General features: G+C 45.4%; 1 protein-coding gene across 8 annotated transcripts in view; it reads left to right on the top strand.

Annotated features, from left to right (window-relative positions):
* The window catches only part of LOC142403055 (macrophage immunometabolism regulator-like), a 98,798-nt gene that overhangs the window by 27,667 nt on the left and 47,004 nt on the right, over positions 1 to 24,127 (top strand). The window contains exons 1-2 of one of the 8 annotated variants that reach the window (XM_075489201.1): positions 15,541 to 15,709; positions 16,304 to 16,462. The exons of 4 other annotated variants lie outside the window; for them this stretch is intronic. The gene's annotated coding sequence lies outside the window, so the exon portion shown is untranslated. Of the gene's footprint in view, positions 1 to 13,619; positions 14,242 to 15,540; positions 15,717 to 16,303; positions 16,463 to 24,127 lie in introns of those variants that run through there. 3 more of the 8 variants (XR_012773580.1, XM_075489200.1, XM_075489195.1) reach the window with 3 other exon arrangements.

Genomic DNA, 24,127 nt, shown 5'->3' with positions numbered 1-24,127 from the left:
CCATGGCCACAGATGCTTCAAGATGTACCTGCTCTGGTATGGGCTTATCCATGGGCACAGACACTTCGGGGTGTCCTGCTCCTGCGTGGATTCATCCACAGGTCACAGTCCCTTTGACTCGAGTTCACACTGGAGTTCCAGCCTGTCCAGTACAGGAGCACAGAAACAGCAGCGATGCCCTGGCCATCTGCCAGCCCAGACGCATGGCCATTGCTGTTATCAAAATGTTCCCAGGCATAGCAGAATCAGATGATAAGCAGTACAGCAGTACAGCAAGAAGCGAAAGCAAAAAGCAGCCACTAACGAGCCCTAGACTCTAACATACAGTAAGGAAAGCAAGCCCCATGGCAAGCACAGAAGCCTGCCGATTAATAGCTAAACAGCAATAACAGCTATAAATTCTATCTATCTAGCACATTCCAATCAAATCTGTAGTTATCTTGAACCCTTCAAGCCCCACGTTGGGCACCAAAAAGGACTGTCGTGGTTTAACCCCAGCCGGCAACTAAGCCCCACACAGCCGCTTGCTCACTCCTATCACAGTGGGATGGGGAAGAGAATCGGAAGGGTAAAAGTGAGAAAACTCATGGGCTGAGATAAAGACAGTTTAATAGGCAAAGCAAAAGCCACGCACGCATGTCGGAGTGGGAGACGGACCCGGAGTAACGATGAATCTCAATATGAGTATGGTCGTTCTCCTTTATTCAGATTACTTAACAGGTTTATATAGATGCTAAGCAAAGCACGCGCTAACAGCGACTATTCTATTGGATAACTATACTTGTCCACGCGCTTAAAACAATTATATGATTGGTACAAAGTTGCCGTTCACGCACTGTTCACAAAGGGGGTCTTATCAGCACTTTCCCAGGCTTAGTCCCGCTTATCTTGCTTTACCAAGTACTCCTTCTGCTGTTCTCAAGGGAATTTCACCTTGATCTCTGGCTCCCAGGCCCCATCAAAGGCTGGATTGCTCACATCAATTAAGCTGTGTCCTTTTTCACTTAACCATTCTTCCACAATTCCCCCTTCTTGTTTTTGAGCGATCCAGGCATGATTTATCATTGTTCTAAAAGCCTTTTTTACACAGCTACATGCTACGCAAAAACACAGACCTATGATAACCAAAATTATTAAAAGTCGTAATCCCTCAGCTAACAAACCCTTTAGCCATGATGGTAAGGACCCAAACAAACTGGTTAACCACTCATCAAAAAACCCCTGATTTTGTCGAATTTTGTTGGCATGCTCTTTCAGCCATCGTAGTTGTTTGTGAATTGATTCACTGTGATCAGACAGGTTCATACAACACATGCCTTCAAAATCCTCACAACCATGACCTTGGGCTAATAATAAAAAATCAATTGCTGCTCTATTTTGCAAAATTGCGTGGCGTAAGCTATTTTGATCCTCTAATAGTGTTTCTATTACCTGGGTGGTGACTTTTGCTTGTTTTTTAGCCCAACAGGCTAATTGCCCAACCTGTTTCAGGGCTCGTCCTGCTGCCCCCCCAGGTATGAACAGGGACAGGAACACTCTCTCAGTGGTACTGAGGAGGGCAAGTTCATCATCACAATCCGGGGAAAGACCCGTGATTTCTCGTTTGGTTCGATGTTTGATTTCTATTGTTTTATTTCTTACATCTTTCCACCAATTTTGATCTGGGGCTAATAACGTTAATTTTCCAAGATAGCACGGCCCACCAAACACGTTCTGTGGAACTCCTTGCCACGCTCTATCACCACATATTAAAAAGACATCTGGAGGCAAGGCCTTAGGAGTGCCATTGTTCCAGATTGGTACTCCTCCCTTAGTCTCGGCTCCTAGGGCCGCCTGGTCCCCACAATAACCAGCTGGATCGTAATAATCGTTATAGCGCCTTTCTTTTGATGTGACATTTGTCCATTCAATCCAGTTAGATGTTCTATAATAATTGGTGCCAGTAAAGGCGGGTCCTCCAAATATAAAACAAGTTTGAGTCCAATTTTTTGTTTTATTGCCAATTCTCATTGATCCTAATAAGCTTAACTCTTGGGGGTCCCACGGCAGTGTAACATTTAGACTATTGATGAGTGTGGCACTGCAGCCACTAACATTGGTAGCTCGACTACAGTTTTTTGTAGCAAAACTACTAAAGTCAGTTGCCTTAAAACCTGGTACCCCTAGTAGACACGTCCGGAAAGGCTCTGTAGCAGACGCAAGTGAGAGGCAAAACGCTTGTTGACCTGTTTTGTTCGCCCAGGTAACCCACATATTTTCTCTGGGCTCAATTTTGTGAAGACTCATCACCACCGGGAGTACTATCCCGATGATCAGGGGTAGGTTCATCTTGCTTGTCGGATGAGCCATGAGGAGTTAGAACAGGCTTCACGTTTCTGCTCGGCACCCACACTGGACCGTGACCAGACTGTCAGCCAGCTGATTACCTTGACCAAGACCAAGGTCCAATTGATGGCTACGAATATGGATGATACAGCAGGCTGCTGTACGTTGACCTAATACAGACCGCAGTCTGATAAATAAACTCCCCAATCTAGGATTCGTTGTTTCCCGTAATAGGGCATCTTCTAGACGTGGCACTATTCCAGCCACATACATTGAATCAGTTACCACATTTAAGGGAATATTTATCCAATTAGTCAAAGCCCAAATTACTGCAGTCAGTTCCAAAGTCTGAAGGGAATCTTGAGGCTGCCCCTCCATGACATACTGCTTCCAATTGTCGCCTTCCTTCCAGACACAGGCTGCACGCCGCAGGCGCTTGCCTGCATCTGTATACACAGTGACACCATCTGGTAATGGGTTGTTGCTTACTTTGGATCTCTGTATCCACTGATTCCGTCTTAACATCTGCCATAATTTTCCTTGTGGTTGTTGAGAGTGTATTTTACCACCGTAGCCTAATAGGGCATTCTGTATGGCCTCAGCATTACGAAGCCACCACTCTACCTCCACAGTACTAACAGGTATACTAATGTCCTCTGGTTCCTGGCCACTAATTTCTATAATTCGTGACCGTCCTTTCCGTATTAATTCGCCTACTGCTTCAGTTCGTGTTTGGATACTCCTTTTTGGTTGTACGCTTAAAAATACCCATTCTAAAATATTGAACATATCTCCTTGTCCTTTGCATTTGGCAGTGGCAGTGGCATTTAATTGAAAGGTTGAGGTGAGTTCCCCTTTCTTATTTTGCCACTGACAAATGACTGCATAAGGTGAGTCTTTTCCATTACAGACGATTAACGATATTGGCAGTGGTAAGATGCGGCGCGATGACCAAGCTGCGTGCATTTTTTGAATGATTTGCTGTAGCACCAAGTGGTGCTCCATTGTTAATGTCACTTTGTCCGCAGGATTTGTCCCGCGCAATAACGCAGTCAGGGGTGCAATGTCAGTATTAGAAATACCAACACAATTGCGAACCCATTGAATGTCCCCAAGCAAGGTTTGGATGTCATGTAAGGTATGCAGTTGAGTGACAAGCTCTGTTTTTTGTGGTCGGATTTTTGAGTCTGTAATAGACCACCCAAGATATTTCCAAGGGGCAGTATGCTGCACCTTCTCTGGTGCAATGACAAGCCCCTTTTTCGCTAATATGGTGATGAGCTGGCGCAATGACTCGTCTGAGAATGGCTGTTCTCGACAGCAAAGAATATCGTCCATATAATGATAAATTATCGTATTTGACCATTGGGCTCGAAGTGGTTGCAGCGCCCACGCTACATACAATTGACACAATGTGGGTGAATTTTTCATTCCTTGTGGTAAAACAACCCATTCGTATCGCTCTGCCGGTGCAGCCTTGTTCATCGTCGGCACAGAGAAGGCGAAACGTTGAGTGTCTTGCGGGTGCAGTGGAATGGTAAAAAAACAGTCTTTTAAGTCGACTATCAAGATGTGCCATCCGCGTGGTAACATACTGAGAGATGGCATTCCGGGCTGCAACGCACCCATAGATTGCATTTGGTCATTGACCTTACGCAAGTCATGCAAAAGTCGCCATTTTCCACTTTTCTTCGGGATTACAAAAATGGGAGTGTTCCAGGGACTAACAGAAGGCTTAATATGTCCAGCTGCCAGTTGTTCAGCAACCAATTGTTTGGCAATTTGCAGTCGCTCTTTAGTCATGGGCCACTGGTCAACCCACACAGGCTCATTTGTAAGCCATGTAAGTGACGGGTTGGGCGGCTGCTCCCCAGTGCCCATGACTAAAAATGCTTTGTTGTCAGAACGGCTCCAATTTGACTTAGCACATCTCGCCCGATTAGTGCTTCTAACGTCCCAGGCAAGGGCAACACATACACCTTAAGAGTGGCATGCTGCCCCTCCGGAAACTGTAAATGTATTGGATGTTTGCTAATATAGGGTACTGATTGTCCACCAACTCCTGCAATACTTGATGTTGGTAATTCTACTGGCCAACTTGAAGGCCATATGTTGCGGCTGATGATTGTAACATCCGCCCCAGTATCTAACATCGCATCAATTTGTTGCGATGTGCCCTGTTGAGTAATAGTAATTTTCATTGTTGGCCGCTGATTTAATTTTGTTGTAAAACAAACAGCAGGGCCAGTGGACCCGAAACCTTGATTGCCCCGTCGAACATTTGATTGAGGCATATGGGTCAATGGGTTGCTAATAGCAACTATTTGTGCGATTTTACTACCTTTAGGAATAAACACTGGTGGACAAACAGTATAGACCATGATGTAGATACGACCCGTGTAATCTGCGTCGATTACTCCAGGTAACACGATGAGACCTTGTATACCGGCGGAGGACCGGCCTAGTAGCAATCCTCCAACGTTGCTTTCTTGATGAACAAGAGGTCCTATAACATTGCTGGGAACTTTCTGGACATTAGAGTCAACGAGGGTGACATCTACTGTGGTTTCCACGTCGACTCCCAGGCTTCCTCGGGTGGCTGGTAGGCACTGTTGTAGAAAACCCGTGTTCCGTTTTGGGGGTTCATTTGTGTCTGCGCGCGACCTCTCTCCGCGCTCGGCTTCCAGTTTCCCGAGCATGCCTTGGTAGCATGATTGTTTTTCTGGCAGTGGTCACACCAAACTGCAGCACGACAATTCGTTTTCATGTGGCCTGATTCCCCACAGCGAAAGCAGCTGCCACGAAAAGGTTGTCCTGGCGGTCGGCGAGGTTTTCCTTTGGGAGTAGGGCCTTGTTTTTTCTGCACCACTGCAACTAGTGGCTGCATTATTTCTCGAACTGCTCCCTGGACCGCAGCAGCAACGGTATTTCCCTGTCGTTGTGTTTCGGCTCTTTCTACTCGTAGAAGCATTTCCTCTACTCCAGCTCCTTTGGGCAAACTGGCTAGTATTTGTCTTGTTGTCTTATTAGCATTATCAAAAGCTAATATTTTGAACATTTGTTGTCTGTTGTCTTCTGATAAATCAGGATGATTCATGATAGCTTCCCAGAGCCGATCTACAAAATTACTGTATTTCTCGGTTGCTCCTTGTTGGAGATTACTAAAGGAGGGAACGTTGGATCCCGGTAGGCTAAGGAATGCCTCAAGTGCTAGCTGAGCAGACAATTGTAGCATATTCGCTGGAAAAGTTATCTGCACTTGATAGTCGCTGTATGGTCCTTGCCCTACGAGCATATCCGCAGTGATTCCACGAAGTGGGTCCCCGTCTCTTTGTCTTTGAGCAGCAACATTAATGGCTCGCTGTTGCCAGGATGACATCCACAGTAAATACTGTGTTGGGGTAAGTAACAGTCTCATCAGGTTTTGACAATCATATGGACACATCAGGTCGGCAGAAAAGATCCAACTAACAATTTGTCTTGTAGCCGCGGATTTTAATCCATATGTTGAGACGGTGGTTCGGGCTTGTTGCAGTATTTTCCAATCATGAGGCTCCCACTTTCCTTGCCCGTCTCTCTGCACAACTGGAAACGCTAGTGTCATAGGGCCTTCAGCCCCCCCCACAGGCTTCCACTGTCCTTCTACAATTGCATCTTTGATGACACCACTCCAGCGTGTGGTTCTAGGGAGTGCTGGAGGGTTCATTAAACATGGAGGCACAGCTTCGCCTTTCCTTTTTGTTTGTAATTCCAGAGTATCAAGACGTTTTAAAACTGCTTGCAACATTTTTGCAGTGGCATCAGAGGATTGTGGCAGCTCCTCCCCGCTAGGTGGTGTGGTAGTTCCAGAGGATTCCGTAGAGGGAGGTAGAGGCGGATAGAACGCGGTTGAGGGTGGCAACGGAGGCGCGGAGGGTGGTTCACTGGGCGGAGCTGCAGGGGGAAGTCGGCAGGCTGCTCCGCCCAAGTCGTTACGTTTTGTCGCTCCCGCCCCTCCAGGGGGTTTTGGCGGAGCTACTTCCGCATTCGCTTCACAGTTTGCATTAACCCTGCTAACTGGAACTTCCGCCTTTTCTGGCTCCTGCACTGATTCCGCCATAACACGCAGTTCAGAAACGTTTTTACAGACAGTTCCAGACGCGCCTCTCACGGCAGGCAGCCCAAAAAATCGCGCAATAGGTCCCGGTTTGATTTCGGGCTTATCTTTAGACACTCCCGGACCTAACATTTGGGCAGCAGCGCAAGCTACTTCCCTCTCCGCCTTCATCGCTTTCAAAGTTTCCAAGACAGTGTTCCAGAGTCCACGAACCGCCTTTATTTCCTTTTCTTCCTTTTTATCCCCCTCTATTGTTTTCTGCCACATTGTTCCTCCAAAATCTCGCCATTCCAATACGGAAAATAACATGCAGGTGTCAGAAAAGTGACCCCAACATTGTCCCAATTTAATCAACCTTATTAACTGCTTCACTGGTGCTTCTATCCCTCTCTTAGAGAGGATTCCAGTGAGCAACGTGGCCGCAGCTTCTGTTTCCATCACTGCGCCTGAGAGGTGAGGAGCGACCTCACACCGGCGTCTGCCCTGCTTCTTGCTCCAGGCAGCGCTTCCCTCAGCCGTGGTTTCCCAACTCCCCTCCTCTAGCTGCTTACCGCAGTCACGGAGATTTCATCGGTGCATCCTCTGCTACCAGATGTCGGAGTGGGAGACGGACCCGGAGTAACGATGAATCTCAATATGAGTATGGTCGTTCTCCTTTATTCAGATTACTTAACAGGTTTATATAGAAGCTAAGCAAAGCACGCGCTAACAGCGACTATTCTATTGGATAACTATACTTGTCCACGCGCTTAAAACAATTATATGATTGGTACAAAGTTGTCGTTCACGCACTGTTCACAAAAGGGGGTTTTATCAGCACTTTCCCAGGCTTAGTCCCGCTTATCTTGCTTTACCAAGTACTCCTTCTGCTGTTCTCAAGGGAATTTCACCTTGATCTCTGGCTCCCAGGCCCCATCAAAGGCTGGATTGCTCACATCAATTAAGCTGTGTCCTTTTTCACTTAACCATTCTTCCACACACGCAAGCAAAGCAAAACAAGGAATTCATTCACTCCTTCCCATGGGCAGGCAGGTGTTCAGCCATCTCCAGGAAAGCAGGGCTCCATCACGTGTAATGGTTACTTGGGAAGACAAATGCCATCACTCCGAATGTCCCCCCTTCCTTCTTCTCCTCCCAGCTTTATATACTGAGCATGACGTCATATGGTATGGAATAGCCCTTTGGTCAGTTGGGGTCAGCTGTCCCATCTGTGTCCCCTCCCAACTTCTTCTGCACCTGGCAGAGCATGGGAAGCTGAAAAGTCCTTGACTAGTGCAGCAACAACTAAAACATCCCTGTATTATCAACACTGTTTTCAGCACAAATCCAAAACATAACCCCATACTAGCTACTATAAAGAAAATTAACTATCCCAGCCAAAACCAGCACGCTCCTCCACTCGGTGGCACAGCTCCTCCAAGACAGCACACCTCCTACAGGACAGAGGGACATCTCTCTCCTTATCAGAAAGGCCCCAGGCACTCCCTGCATCCTGGGACTTGTAGGGCTGCATCCACCATCTGACGCTTGGCCTGCGTTGAAGACTCTACCCTGGCAGGGACAGCTGCTGCAACACCTGCTGGGGAAACTGCTCTGTGGCATGTCACCACCATATCCAAGACTGTTAGTGTGGTACGAATTCAGCTAAGGCCCCCTTCTTTGCACCCTTCTGTGTGAACTGCTACTAATTCCTACTAAAGTCAGCTTAATTATGCTAAAAATGAATTTGGACAAAAAAGCAAATCAAGGAATTTGAAGTTACGCTCTCTAAAATTCATTTTACTACTGCAACATAAAAAATAAAGATAGGGTTTTATTAAATGACATACTTAAGACATTTTGTTTAGGTTTTAAATAAATTGTTACCATATTTCAACTTAGCCAAATATCCTTATAAGATCTGTTAAAAAATGACTAAACTTTTGGTTTTGGATTGCAGATGTTAATAAATCATATGGGAATAGATACTATTTCTACTGTCAGGGCAGGCCCAAAGCAAGAGAGAAAACTTTAGGAGTCAAAGGCTCTACCAGGTAGTAGCTCAAAGAGGCCAAATACAGTAGAATCAAGAATCCAAGGAAGATCATCTGAGTTCCCAGTTGCTGATGTTGCAGTTAGGGTTACCTGAAAGAAAAACAAAACTGCTTCATTCCTTTTGGATATTAGATAATTTAGATATCCACCACTCAGAAACAAGATGTTTGTTACCCTGGTGGTCGAGCACCTTCCACATGGTGCTTCAAAGAAGTGTTTGTAATATGCAAGGAAAACTTCCTTTAATTTTCCATCCTTCAGCTTTCCAGTATGGGAGCCATTGAGTGGCCCCAGCCGATACTGTATAGGAATCAGTTTACATTGTGCAGGTGCCCCATTCAGCAGCTAGCACTACCGCTCGGAGCTCAGCCAATTGAGCTGATTCCTCTGTCTCTTGTGTTTTGGCTGTCCTATCCAAGGGCCGCAGGAGGGCAGCCCTTCCCTTCCATTCCCCTTCAATCCTTTGAGCAGACATGGTCCAGGCATTAGACCAAACCTTGGTATCCTTTTGTAAATCATATGGGGGTGGTGCATTTTGAATGGGTGAGGGTGGCATGTCAAGGGGTGGCTCAGCATCCCCTTGCCACTGGATATTGTACTTTGTCAAGTTCCCTGTAAGTCCTGTTCTCCCCTTGACCCAGCTGCAATGTGCTATGTATATTACCATCTTTTGGATTGTACTGGAGTGTGCAATTCCCTGGGGAATGGGAGCAGACTCTGATTCTTTTGAGGATGGGGAATGGCGTCCGTATTTCTAAGGGTGTGTCTAATGTGATGGGTTCAGTATCTAATAGAGCTACATAAGTAGCCAGCAGCAATTTTTCCCAGGGCGAATACTGTGATTGTGAACCTTGCCACCCCTTTGACCCAAACTGTATGGGACTTAATTGGGCCTTATCAGGAGCTCATTGCCACAATCCCCATTGATATCCTTTCTCTGCGAGTCCTTTATGTAGGCTAAAGGGGGCCCCTGGTATTATTGGGCCCTGTCGTGCTTTAGCCCCAGCCGGCAGCTAAGCACCACGCAGCCGCTCGCTCACTCCCCCCCCCCCCCCGTGGGATGGGGAAGAGAATCGGAAGAGCAAAAGTGAGAAAACTTGTGGGTTGAGATAAAGACAGTTTAATAGGGAAAGCAAAAGCCACGCACGCAAGCAAAGCAAAGCAAGGAATTCATTCACCACTTCCCATGGGCAGGCAGGTGTTCAGCCATCTCCAGGAAAGCAGGGCTTCATCACGTGTAACGGTTACTTGGGAAGACAAACACCATCACTCCGAATGTCCCCCCTTCCTTCTTCTTCCCCAGCTTTATATACTGAGCATGACGTCATGTGGTATGGAATAGCCCTTTGGTCAGTTTGGATCAACTGTCCTGGCTGTGTCCCCTCCCAACTTCTTCTGCACCTGGCAGAGCATGGGAAGCTGAAAAGTCCTTGACTAGTGCAGCAACAACTAAAACATCTCTGTATTATCAACACTGTCTTCAGCACAAATCCAAAACATAGCCCCATACCAGCCACTATAAAGAAAATTAACTCTATCTCAGCTGAAACCAGGACAGGCCCATAGCCTGATAGTCTAAAACATTGTGTATTAATAAACAAAGTGCCTCTTCATAACTGTCCATTCCCAGGTAGCATGCTTCTTCAACAGATCGTATAAGGGTCAAGCAATTATACTAAAGCCTGCAATATGAGCTCGCCAGAATCCTAAAGTTCCTAGGACTTGTCAGAGCTCCTTCTTATTGCAGGGTGAGCTCAACTCAGATATTTGCTGCAAGGTATCAGAGGGAACACACTGCCTGCCACTTTGCCAAGTTATGCCTAAAAATTGAACCGTTTGGCTAGGTTCCTGTCATTTAGCTTCAGGGATAGTAATTCCCTTATTTTCGAGATGAACTAGGATGGGATCACGCATTATTTGGACCTTATTGGGGGAATCTCCTCCAATTAAAATGTCATCTATATATTGATATACTATTACCTCTGTTTCCTGTGGGACTTGTTCTAATTCCCTAGCTAAAGCCTGATGTGACCATGTAGGGCTATGTTTGAATCCTTGGGGTAATCAGGTAAAAGTGTACTGCATTCCACCACAGGTAAAGGCAAATCTCTCTTGATCCTCAGGTTGTAATGGGACCATGAAAAACATATCCTTTACATCCAGGGCCACCATCCAAGGATGGGCCACTTGCTCTATAGTGAAAACAAGATCCGTGATAGATAGGACAGCAACATGTAAAAGACCAATATTTTCATTCAGTTTATGATAATCTACTGTCAAACACCAGGTGCCGTTAGGCTTATGGACAGGCCACACGGGGGAGTTATACGGATGTGCTGGTTTTGGCTGGGATAGAGTTAATTTTCTTCATAGTAGCTAGTATGGGGCTATGTTTTGGATTTGTGCTGGAAACAGTGTTGATAACACACTGATGTTTTAGTTATTGCTGAGCAGTGCTTACACAGCATCAAGGCCTTTTCTGTTTCTCACACTGCCCTGCCAGCAAGTAGGAGAAAATAAGATGAAAAAGCTCACGGATCAAGAGAAGGACAGGGAGATCACTCACCAATTACTGTCACAGGCAAAACAGACTCGACTTGGGGAAATTAATTTAATTTATTGCTAATCAAAGTCAGAGTAGGATAATGAGAAATAAGAACAAATCTAAAAACACCTTTCCCACCCCCCCGCTTCTTCCCGGGCTCAACTTCACTCCCAACTCTTGTACCTCCTCCCCCCGAGGGGCATGGGGGGATGGGGAATGGGGGTTGTGGTCAGTTCATAATGCTTTGTCTCTTTGCTTCACCTCCAAAAATGTGGTTGAAGCACAACTTCCCCCAAAGAAATCCGTCAATGTCACAAGCAAGGAGGTAGAATCATCCAAAACCCCATCTCCTCGAGCATGCAAAGACTGAGCCTTGTCCCCCAAATGGGACAAAAGAAAGCTAACCTTTGCACAATCACTGTGAAAAGCACTATCCCAACCCTCCAAGAAAACTTTCATAAGAAATGCAAAAAGAGAGGGATCCATATCCCCAGAAAAACAGGGAGGGAGGCAAAAAGCAGACATGGAGGAACCCCCCCAACCCGCAAAAGAATAGTTGTAGGAGGGGGAAAGGGGAGGTGAAGCAGCACCTGCCCTTTCTAGAGCCTCCACACAAAGAAGCTGCTCTATTGAGGCTTGAGTCTTCTTTCATATCTCACCCAGCATCCTCTGCAGACACACCTGCAGGGGCTTAGGGACCAGACATCTTCACCCAGTATTCCCGGCAGTGAGGGTATCTCTTTGAGCTAGTTGTCAGGGCAGGCTCAAGATGAGAGACAAAACCTTAGGATTCGAAGGCTCTAGCAGGCAGTAGCTTGAAGGGGCTGAGCTCTGCCTGCTAGCCAATTTTATTAGCTCTCCTGATAACAATGGCAGCCATAGACGTAATATTTACAAAACATCATCTCCTTTGAATGGATACTCGTGTAACCATGACATATACTTTTGACTGTTTTAATATAAGAATGTTCAGGTTTTTTATGATCTTTTACAATGTAAAAGTTATACTACTACATCAAACATACCCCTCTCAGTGCTGCTGCATTGCCAAATTTATGCTTCTTTTATTCTACTGCAGTGTTAGCTTTTGCAAAGATAATTTCAATTATAGGAATCTGTTACTCAGTTTTGAGTGTGACATATGTTCTCCTATTACCAGTTGTTGTTTAACTTGTCTTAGAATTTTAAAACCAATTTTTCCTATATCTTTAAAATTTGATACATATATTTTTAATATTATGCACCACTACTGTGAGTTTAGGATGTTTCAAGAATTGTTTTCCTCTTTTTTTCCAAAAAACCACAAATGTCCTTATGGATTTCCAGCAAAAATAATTTTTTTCAGGATAATGGCTATAATCCCTAATAAGGGAAAAGAGACTGAATATTTAATAAAATATGTTGTTTGGCCAGTCAGGCTTTGGAATTAAATCCATCGGCACAAACCCAAAGAATTAAATATTCTTTCAATTGCTCAGCTTTCAGCCCTTGTGATTTAGTAACTTCATTAATTCTCAAATCACCATAACAGTACAAGCTTGGAATATAGAAAAGCAAAGAAGAAAAATATTTTCATAAAGGCTGTCTAAGGATAATAAATACAAAAGAAGTTACAGATAATGGAACAGAAATGGAGCCCGATTGTCAGTGCAATTGACTGTTATTGATGCAGGAACTCACTGGTGAGCAAAGCTATCATAAGATTTAGGTACTTGATATTTTGGTCAGGGTGATAATGGAAAGAAAATCTAAAGTAGCTGCTAACCTATAATGGTCTATGTTTTTCTCCATGTTGAAGCAGCATCCAATACTGTTAACCAGTTTTTAAGTGGGGAAAACAAAGCCCAAGTACCTCAATGTATCTTTGTTCTGCATGTAAAATCTTAGATGATTTTAAGAGCACTGCAATAACAGTGAAATACAGTAGTCTTAATCTTGGTAAAGGTTAATGGCCTTGGTTTTTGCATGGAAAACACAGAAGTTTGAAATTTGTGGGTTTTCAGGAAGACACAGGGGTTTTTTCCAAATATTTGGTGTGGAGCATAAATGTAATCTTTGGGAGATGTTTTCAGGATCTACCTTTGTTTTGGTACCTAGACATTTCAAAGAATTTCCCACCACAATAATTCTGTCAGCACATTAAATGTTATTAAATATTAGTCTATTAAATGTTAAAATACACAATTTGGGGGAAAAAAAAGACAAATCTGTAAAGTATTGTATTGGGTTTATGTGGCAAGGTTTTGGTAGCAGGGGGGCTGCAGGGGAGGCTTCTGTGAGAAGATGCCAGAAGCTGCCCCCGTGTTGGATGGAGACAGTTCCAGCCAGTTCCAAAATGGACCCACCACTAGCCAAAGCTGATCCAGTCAGTGACAGTGGTAGCACCTCTATGATAACATATTTAAGAAGGGGTAAAAAAAGCTGCGCAACAGCAGCTGTGAGAGAGTAGTGAGAATATGTGAGAGAAACAATTATGCAGACACCAAGGACAGTGAAGAAGGAGGGGAGGAGGTGCTCTGAATCACTGAATCACTGAATCTCTGAATCACTGAAGCAGAGATTCCCCTGCAACCCGTGGTGAAGACCATGGTGACGCTGACGCAGGTTGTCTCCTTGCAGCCCATGGAGGTCCACAGTGGAGCAGATATCCAACCTTGCAGCCCGTGGAGGACCCCACGCTGGAGAAGGTGGATATGTGCCCTGAAGGAAGCTGCAGCCTGTGGCGAGAGCCCATGCAGAAGCAGGCTCCTGGCAGGAACTGTGGCCCATGGAGAGGTGCCCACACAGGAGCAGGTTTTCTGGCAGGACCTGTGGCCTGTGGGGGACCCACGCTGGCGTAGTCCATTCCTGAAGGACTGCACCCTGTGGAAAGGACCCATGCTGGAGCAGTTCTTGAAGAACTGCAGCCTGTGGGAAGGACCCACGTTGGAGAATGTCATGAAGGACTGTCTGCCATGGGAGGGACCCCACACTGGAGCTGGGGAAGAGCGTGAGGAGGAAGGAGTGGCAGAGATGAAGCATTATGGACTGACCACAACCCCCATTCCCCATCCTCCTGTGCCCCTTGGGGGGAAGAGCTAGAAGAGTAGGGAGTGAAGTTGAGCCCGGGAAGAAGGGAGGGGTGAGGGGAAGGTGTTTTTAGATTTGTTCTTATTCCTCATTATCCTGCTCTGATTTGATTTGCAATAAATTAAATTAATTTCCCCAAGCCAAGTCTGTTTTGCCCGTGACGGTAATTCCTGAGTGATTCCCCTGTCCTTATCTTGACTGACAAGCCTTTTCTCATATTTTCTCTTTTATAAAAGCTAGGTGACAAAGGAGGAAGGGGGGATGTTCGAAGTTATGGTGTTCGTCTTCCCAAGTAACTGTTACACTCGATGAAGCCCTGCTTTCCTGGAAATGGCTAACCATCTGCCTGCCAATGGGAAGTAGTGAATGAATTCCTTATTTTGCTTTGCTTGGGCATGCAGCTTTTGCTTTACCTATTAAACTGTCCTTATCTCAACCGATGAGTTTTCTCACTTTTACCCTTCTGATTCTCTCCCCCATCCCACTGGGGGGAGAGTGAGCGAGCAGCTGTGTGGGGCTTAGCTGCCTACTGGGGTTAAACCACGATACTTGTGGCCTACAGGATCGTAACATATATCTTATGCATAATTTTATTTTCTTTTGTTTAATTTTGAAAAAAAATCTGTGTTAAATTTTGTTCTTGCTCCATCTGAATGTTACCCCGTGCGATGCAACAATTTAATATTTTATTTGCTTTTTTGTGTCTTAGAATAGTTTGGTATCCATCTCAAGGAATAGCAGGAGTTGGTGAAGAATGTCTACAATTCCTTGGTACCTTTCATGAGCTTTATCTCTAGTTTTAGTCTTGCTGTGACTTTTCCCCCCTTTTCCGTCTCTACAAACATGGTATCTGTCTGTATCTGTGGCTATTCTAGGGGACCTTCAAGAGCATAGTGAAGTGACATTTTTTAAGCCCCTTCAGCTGAATACAAAATTGTCATATGGTTATGAACAACCATGTAGAAAATTGAGAGGGTGACTCTGGGCACAAGTTGGTGGGAGACAACTCCTCACCACTGTGTGTGTAATCTGGGGCTACCAGTGCATACAGCAGGATCACCAGCTTGCACTGGAAGAGCCAGTAAGCTGCATACAGGTCAAGGTCCATAGGCTAGCTGCCCCTGCTCTAGATAGTGCAATGTGGCACCTTTGTAGATACTCTTACATAGCTCAGTTTTAACCTGATTTTTCCCTTTCAACTAAATATTTCACTTTTTTTATTGAACATTGAAAATAATTATTTCCAAAAACCTTTGCTCTATAATTACATAATTCCAACAGCATGTTTTGGTGACAGCAAAAGAAAAATGGAATTTCCAAGTATGCATGATATATATATGCGAGTAGTACAGGGACAACTTTTAGCCAAGATAAGAAGTGACAAGTGCCCCAGTTTCTGGTGAAATACCCGCCCCTGCAGACAGTCAGTTGTACCATTTGCTCCGGATGTCACGCCCCTCTGTCGGTCACATGGTCTGTTGTGATTGGCTGGAAGCATCCATTACCCCACGGGCCGCGAGCGCAGGGGAGGGGGATTTATTTTCACCCTTAGGCCTAACGGGCGTAGTAGACTGCATCGTACTCTGAGCCTTATTGCCTATTCTCGCTGCGCGTCAGAGTTCTGCCGCCCTGGACCCCTGGTAGGAGGTGGGGGTGGTGTCGGCGTCGGTTTGCTGAGCTGTCGAGGTTGCAGTTCGGGCTCCGCGGCCCTGCCTGTACCTGCTGGAGCGCGGGTGACGGGTGGTACCTGGAGAGGGGCCGTGGGAAGCCGGGCAGACTTTAGCGCACTGCGCGGCTGGCCAAGGCGCTGTGGGGGCTGGTGGGAAAGGTGCCATGCGGTGGGACCGAAGGGCGGCGGGCTGGTGCTGTGAAGCGCCAGTGGGCGGTGTTGTGGAGTGGCGGTAGTGGGGTGCCTAGTATTGTTCGCGAAGGTCGTGTGAGGCTGCGTCCCCCGTGGGGCCCGCCGGGGCGGTGCGATTAAATCACACAGATGTGCGGCTCGGAGTGTGTGTGCTTCCCGGCTGTCGGGCCGCGGGCAGGCGCGTGCGTGTGTACTGGCTGGGCTGCGGCGTTAACTGCGGATTTCCTGTCGCGTCAGGGTGCTGAGCGCAGGGAGCTGGCGATCCACTTAGTACAGCGTTACGCTTCCGTGTGCGGCAGCGGTGGGGGTGGGGTGCGCTCGCGCTTGGCGCTTCAGCAGGAGACGGTAACGCCGCTGCCCCCTTGTAACGCAGCTGAGCTCCACGGCAGGGCTGGCAGCTTCCGCTAGCTGCTCCCTGTTTTTGAAGTCGCTTCTCGAATAGACCTCGATCACTCCGGGGCCGCGCCGTGAGACCAGGCAGCAGCGGTCAGGAGGCGTCTGAAATACGGTTACGTGGGGCAAGGGGTGCAGGGTAGGTAGCAGACACGTTCTTCATGTGGCTGAGCAGCCGTCCTCTCATAGCTGCACGGTGCTTCTTGAGCCCTTGCAGTTACCGGTGCTCTTATCTAGATAGGATTTTCTCCTGCAGCACGGAGATCCTGATATATATGTTTTCACTTTCCTTTTCTCTGAGTAGAGTTCCTATCTCTGTACTTACTATTGTAGTGTTGTCAGCAAGACAGGAATGAATTTGGTGAACTCTTTTCCTGCCACAGTGGAAGGGTCTGTAAGCCTGTTTTGCCCTGTGTTCTCTCTCTCAGACTCACATTTTCTTCTCCTCCTATAAATGCTTTAAAATATAATGGAAATAAGAATTAAGCAGTGAAGAGCAGAACAATTAAGCTGTTCTGGCAAATCTAGGAGGGGAAAAAAGGTATTAATTCTGATACCTCTGTGCAGAAAACTTGGGAATTTTTATGTAAATCCTTAAGCTTGTAGTTTGATCAAGTGTATTTTTTGCACCAGCTATTGTTAAGTCTAAACTGGTGGGAAAGCCAGAATTAACATATGTTAGCACCTGTATCTGTTCATAACTGCTTAATTCTTTTAAGTTGCAACTTACAACCAACAGCAGTCCCAATTATACCATTCTTAATACTCTCATACAAGTGCTAAACCTGACTATAACCTTACTATTCAGTCTAATAGTAACAAGGTATACTAGTGCCCAGCTTTCTATGGGTAATTTTATATTGCACTGTAGTAAAAGGTGGTGGGGTTTGTTTTTTTTTTTTTTGGGGTTTTTTAAGTGAAAGGTAAATGGAGAGTCAAAGCTCTGTTTAAATGTCAGTTATATCACCCATGATACTCACAGATTGCATTTGTGCACTCTAATGTACATTAAAATGTTGCTTTACAGAATATGAAGCTTGCTAAGTGGTTTTGGTTTATTGGCAGGTTTCTTTTGCCTATTAAGATATTGGGGAGGGGGTGTCTCTGAACAGTTAAAGTACTAATGTTTCAAGTGTCCTACAGCTATGTAGGAAAATAGTCTTGGTCTTAATTTTTCTTATCTAGTTATTATTTATATGCAATTTTATGTAGGGTTTTAGCTGACATAAGTGAAAGTGCATGTGTACCTATTGCACAGAAAATAGCAAATAATGTATATTAGTATATGTTTTCTGTGAACACGTCTTGGCTTGTTAAGGTGTCTGTCTAGGGTGGTGCTGTACATCACTGTACATACATGCTTGCATAGCTGCATGTAGAAATGAATTAATTTTAGAAGACTGCAGTTAAGCAGATCTCGGTAGGAATGATGGAGAAGGTCTGTGATGGGAGAATGACTTGCTGCTTCTACCAGTAGTTGGCTGCCTTCTGACATTGCTCTGAATACAGTAGAATTCCTTGGAACATTCCCATAAAGAGGTGCAAGGAGTAGAGATGTGCAGCATTGGTGTGGGGTGGTTTTTTTTTTTTTCTCCTCTCCTCCTTTTCCCCTGTCGTTTCCCTTGTTGAAAACTTCTCTTCCCACCACCCAACTTAATGTTGCTGTTGTTGGTGTATTTTGAAACATATTCTGTCTTATGTGGTATGTTGGTGTTTTGGGGTTTTCTTGTTTGTTGTCTTTTGAGAGAGTGGTTATGAGGATGGAGGAGGGGGTGGTACTTGCAGTGACTCTGAAATTGAGGGAAGTGGACAATGGCTGTGTAATCACTGAAATTAAATTCTTGTATGATTGTACTGGCATTGTAGCATGGCTTTCTTTGTAATCTCTTAATCTTTGACCAACTGTATGCTACCTGTCTTGTCACCAGGCTTGCATAATCAGATGCAAATGCAATATATTATGGTAAAGTCAGATGAACTGAGTATTCCTGGTCAATGGTTGGCCAGTCATTGGAAGTGTTCAAGGTCAGGTTGGATGGGGCTTTGAGCAACCTGATCTAGTGAAAGATGTCCCTGCCCATGGCAGGGGGGTTGGGCTAGATGATCTTTAAAAGGTCCCTTCCAATCCAAATGACTCTGACACTGTTTTCTCTTGGCACTACTTATAAGTGTAAATCATATTTATTATATTTGAGTGAGCTGTTGGACTTCTATTAATGTTTGTCCCGTACTGGCATTGCATGTAAACAAACACTAATTTTTAGATAGCATTTAAGTATGGGGAGGGACTTTTGAGAAGGAGGCAGAGAGTAAAACTTGAAAAGTCATTATATTACATAGTTTTAGTAAGCTTGAGGAAGTGACCTTCTGAAGTGTGGATGGGGTAAGCGAGATGACACACCTTTCCAAGAAACAGTACCTGCTGCAGATTATATCACTGTATTGGGTTTGTGTGGCAAGGTTTTGGTAGCGGGGGGGCTACAGGGATGGCTTCTGTGAGAAGCTGCTAGAAGCTTCCCCTATGTCTGATGGAGCCAGTGCCAGCCAGCTCCAGGATGGACCCACTGCTGTCCAAAGTTGAGCCAATCAGTGGTGGTGGTAGCGCTTCTCTGATAACATATTTAAGAAGGGGAAAAAAACTGCTGCACAACAGCCGCCAGAAGAGAGGAGTGAGAATACGTAAGAGAAACAACTATGCAGACACCAAGGTCAGTGAAGAAGGAGGTGCTCCAGGTGCTGGAACAGAGACCGTGGTGAAGACTGTGGTACCTCTGCAGCCCATGGAGGTTAATGGTGGAGCGGATATTCACCTGCAGCCTATGGAGGACCCCACACCAGAGCAGGTGGATGTGCCCAAAGAAGGCTGTGACCCTGTGGAGAGCCTGTGCTGGAGCAGGCTCCTGGCAGGACCTGTGACCCCATGGAGAGAGAGAGAGAGAGAGAGGAGCCCATGCAGGGGCAGGTTTGCTGGCAGGACTTGTGACCCCATGGGGGACCCATGCTGGTGCAGTCTGTTCCTGAAGGACTGCACCCCATGGAAAGAACCTGTGCTGGAGCAGTTTGTGAAGGACTGCCTCCCATAGGAGGGACCCCATGCTGGAGCAGGGGAAGAGTGTGAGGAGGAAGGAGCAGCAAAGACAACGTGTGATGAACTGACTGCAACCCCCGTTCCCCATCCCCCTGCACCACTTGGGGGGGAAGAGGTAGAGAAGCTGGGAGTGAAGTTGAGCCTGAGAAGGGAGGGGTGGGGGGAAGGTGTCTTTTAGATTTGTTTTTATTTCTCATTATCCTACTCTGATGTTTGATTTGCAATAAATGAAATTAATTTCCCCAAGTTGAGTCTGTTTTGCCTGTGATGGTAATTACCGAGTGATCTCCTTTATCTTGACCCACTACCCTTTCGTCATATTTTTTCCCCCCTGTCCAGTTGAGGAGGGGGAGTGATAGAGTGGCTTGGTGGGCACCTGGCATCTAGCCAAGGTTAACCCACCACAATCACATTATGACAAAGAACTAGTTATTTTAAGTGCTTCAGTTGGGACACACACACATCCAAAAAAAACCCTCCTCCAAAACCCCCAAAGTAAACTGTGTTGATTAAACATGATATTTTTTTCCCTAATAACTTCAAGAGTAAGTCTTATTTAAAAAGTGTCTGTCTTTAAATAGCTGTCCCTAGAAAAAGGCTGAGTATAATATAGCTTTTGTTTAATTTGATAGTTTCAAAATAATTTCTGCATATTTGTATTTTCAGGCATGACAACATAATTTACTACCAAACATGTTTCTTGTCCAACATAAAAGTGGTGAAGACCTTTACTGCTATTAGCATTTAGCTTTTAAAGAGAAAAAAAAAGCAGTATTTATTCAGTGAAATTTGTAATATATTAAAACTCTAGCTTTTTCCTTCTGTCTTATTTAATAAAGTTAATTGAATGTTTTTTGACAAGTCAGGTTTTTTTTTCCCCCCAAGTCAACTATCCTGGAGATGGGATGTTGACTTTGGAGATGGGATGTTGACTTTGGAGATGGGATGTTGACTTTGGAGATGGGATGTTGACTTTGGAGATGGGATGTTGACTTTGGAGATGGGATGTTGACTTTGGAGATGGGATGTTGACTTTGGAGATGGGATGTTGACTTTGGAGATGGGATGTTGACTTTGGAGATGGGATGTTGACTTTGGAGATGGGATGTTGACTTTGGAGATGGGATGTTGACTTTGGAGATGGGATGTTGACTTTGGAGATGGGATGTTGACTTTGGAGATGGGATGTTGACTTTGGAGATGGGATGTTGACTTTGGAGATGGGATGTTGACTTTGGAGATGGGATGTTGACTTTGGAGATGGGATGTTGACTTTGGAGATGGGATGTTGACTTTGGAGATGGGATGTTGACTTTGGAGATGGGATGTTGACTTTGGAAGTTAAACTTAATTTTCAGTTGATGAGAAAATGAGAGTAAAAGATGTGGAAAAATAAAATGCAATAATAACAAAACTTTTTTACTTACTGTTTTGAATTGTTACTAACTAGAGAAACAATGTTTTACTTTTACACTATATATGTATCAACTTTTTACATGTGTCCTAGTTTAGTGATGAGTAATAGCAAACAGCTATCTTGATGTTGGTTAGGAGCATCAACGTAGTAGTGTAGTGTATGGGGGGGAAATGTTCATATATGATGGTTCTGGCCCACCAAAAGTCACTCCCCTCTTCTGGTAATGTCATCTGTTGTGATTGGCTGGCAGGACCAGCAACCCCTACCAGTTTACCCAGAAATAAATCGGGCCAGGAAAACCCTTCCCCTAAATGTGCAGGGGACCACCATTTTGTTAAACATCATAACCCACATGTTTTCATACTGCTCTGAGATTTGCTGACAGCTATTTCTTGATACTGTCATACCCATGTGTTCTCAGACAGCCCTATGATTGGCTGGCAGAACTAGCTGCCCCTACCAGCGTACCCAGAAGCATGACAGAAAAGGAAGCCCCCCACTTTTGACAATGTCATTCCCCATGTGTTTTCACACTGCTTTGTGATTGGCTGACAGCTATTTTTGACAGTCATACCCACATTCTCAGATCTCCCTGATTGGCTGCCTGTTTCCTTTGCATCAGGAATGGCTCAGATCTATATATTTTTATAATAGATGGAATATAAACATTAGCACACTCCTTAAAGTTCTATATATGTTTTAAATCAATATTTATATAGATGCAATATTTAATATACTTATGTTTCTATATGTGTATATATACATGATTAGAGATATAGAAGTTATATCTGTAAAAGCATAGGTATAAAATGTCTAAAACATTCTTTAATAAGAACTAATGGCATGAGTAATTAAGCAATTAAACAAGAGTAAAAGGCAGGGTTGGGGTCCCCCACTTTAAAAGGCTACAGAACAAGCCCTAACATGTCTGGGGTGGGGACTTCATGAGGGTGGAGGGGCACCAAAAGGATGGTGGGGGCATGGATAAGTCTGAACATGCTGAAGGGCTACCAACCCCTCCTAGGAGGCCCACCAATGAGAACCCTGTCACATGCAAAGAAGAGACCACTCCTTTGAGCTGGAGTGAGAGGCCTCTGCATTTGGGCCAGCCCAACAGGATGACGATGTAGTGTTTAGGTTTTGTGTGGTCCTGCAAGGCACAGGCAACACTAGTCATGAAATTGGACAGCCAGAACAAAATGTGAACTTTAGAACATCACATTCATGGGGACAGTAAGGAAAAGACCCTAAGGGATTCATTAAAAAGACCATGTGAACCAGAACTGACCAATGGGCCCATGAATCACAAACTAGAATTTGAGGTGAGTATCACATAGAGGGTGGGTGATGGTGGTGTTGGGGGAGCTCCTTTTGCCCATGGTTTGGGGGGGGGGGGGGGGGGGGGGGGGGGGAGGATATCTTGCAGCTACCTGAGACCATTATGGGGTACAGGCTGGTGCTATGTCTTTCCTTGTCCTTCAGTTGATGATAGCATTATAGAACATATCAAACAGCTCCAGCTGACTGAGGAGGGAGAAGTCAAATTGTACTATTATCTGTTTGTGTGTTTTGTCTGGGCCTATAGCAGCTGAAGAAAGGAGAAAGGGCATAGAAGTGACAGTGATGTTCAAGGGGGAGAAGTCTTGAATGGCAACCAAGTCCCCTCATACCCTGTTAACAAAGTTTCTTTGTACTTGAGTTAAATTGATTGTCCAGTGTTTCCTTTCACACGTGTGTAGTAACAGCATGTCAGTGGACATGTCTACAATGCCACTTCTGTTAAGAGATTTACTGTGCTCCTGGGGAGGTGGGAAGCTTTGGGGATATAAATCCCCTTTTTGGAGCTGCTAAAAGGCAATTGGCTAATCTGAACAGAAGCCAAGTGGCAACCTGGCTCCCAAATCCAGGATGCCTAGTAACTTGGGTTGGAGCAGGGGGAAAAAGGATGGTGGATGGGGACTTATATATCACCCTACCCAGCAAAGCTAGTGCCACAGTCTTCCTGCAAAACACTGGCTCAAACTTTACCATGCAGCTGGAGAGGCCCCTGGAGCTCTTGGGGAAGTGGGGCTGGTGGAAATACAGTACCTGCACAACTGGAATAATATCAATGAAGATCCCATCTTTGAAATAGCACTGCAGGGTAAGATATGACAGCATACTTTGCAGAAAGGCTATTATCCATCCCTCGCCACATTGATAAGACAGTCTATTTCAGTTGGAAGGGACCTACAAAGATCATCTAGTCCAACTGCCTGACCACTTTAGGGCTGACCAAGAGTTAAAGCATGTTACTAAGGGCATTGTCCAAATGCCTCTTAAACACTGACAGGGATGGGGGCATCGACCAACTCTCTAGGAAGCCTGTTCCAGTGTTTGACCACCCTCTCGGTAAAGAAATGCTTCCTAATGTCCCATCTGAACCTCCCCTGGAGCAGCTTTGAACCATTCCCACACATCCTATCACTGGATACCAGAGAGAAGAGATCAGCACCTCCTTCTCCACTTCCCCTCCTCAGGAAGCTGTAGAGAGCAATGAGGTCACCCCTCAGCCTCCTTTTCTCCAAACTAGACAAACCCAGAGTCCTTAGCTGCTCCTCATAGGACATGTCTTCCAGCCCTTTCACCAGTCTTGTTGCCCTCCTCTGGATGCATTCAAGGACCTTCACATCCTTCTTAAATTGTGGGACCCAGAACTGCACACAGTATTCAAGGTGAGGCCACACCAATGCTGAATACAGCGGGATAATCACCTCTTTTGGCCAGCTGGTTCTGCTGTGTTTGATGCACCCCAGGATGCAGTTTGCCCTCTTGGCTGCCAGGGCACACTGCTGACTCCTCATATTGAGCCTGCTGTCAACCAGCACCCCCAGATCCCTCTCTGCAGGGCTGATCTCCAGCCACTCCTCTCCCAATCTATACTTGTGCCTGGCATTACTCTGTCCTAGGTGCAGGATCCAGCATTTGGACTTGTTAAATTTCATGCCATTAATCATTGCCCGATGCTCCAATCGATCCAGATCCTTCTGCAAGGCCTCTTGTCCCTCAAGAGAGTCAACAGCACCTCCCAGTTTGGTATCGTCAGCAAACTTGCTAATGGTGCATTCAACTCCTGCATCCAGATCATTGATAAAAATATTGAACAGGACTGGCCCTAGAATTGAGCCCTGAGGAACACCACTGGTGACCAGTTGCCAGCCAGATGTAGCCCCACTCACTACAACCCTTTGAGCCCTGCCATTCAGCCAGTTCTTCACCCAGTGCACCATGAACCTGCTCATCCCACAGTTGGACAACTT

Source organism: Mycteria americana (genome assembly GCF_035582795.1).
Source record: "Mycteria americana isolate JAX WOST 10 ecotype Jacksonville Zoo and Gardens chromosome W unlocalized genomic scaffold, USCA_MyAme_1.0 Scaffold_32, whole genome shotgun sequence".
Lineage (NCBI taxonomy): Eukaryota > Metazoa > Chordata > Aves > Ciconiiformes > Ciconiidae > Mycteria > Mycteria americana.
This window is presented reverse-complemented; position numbering and strand designations above follow the sequence as displayed.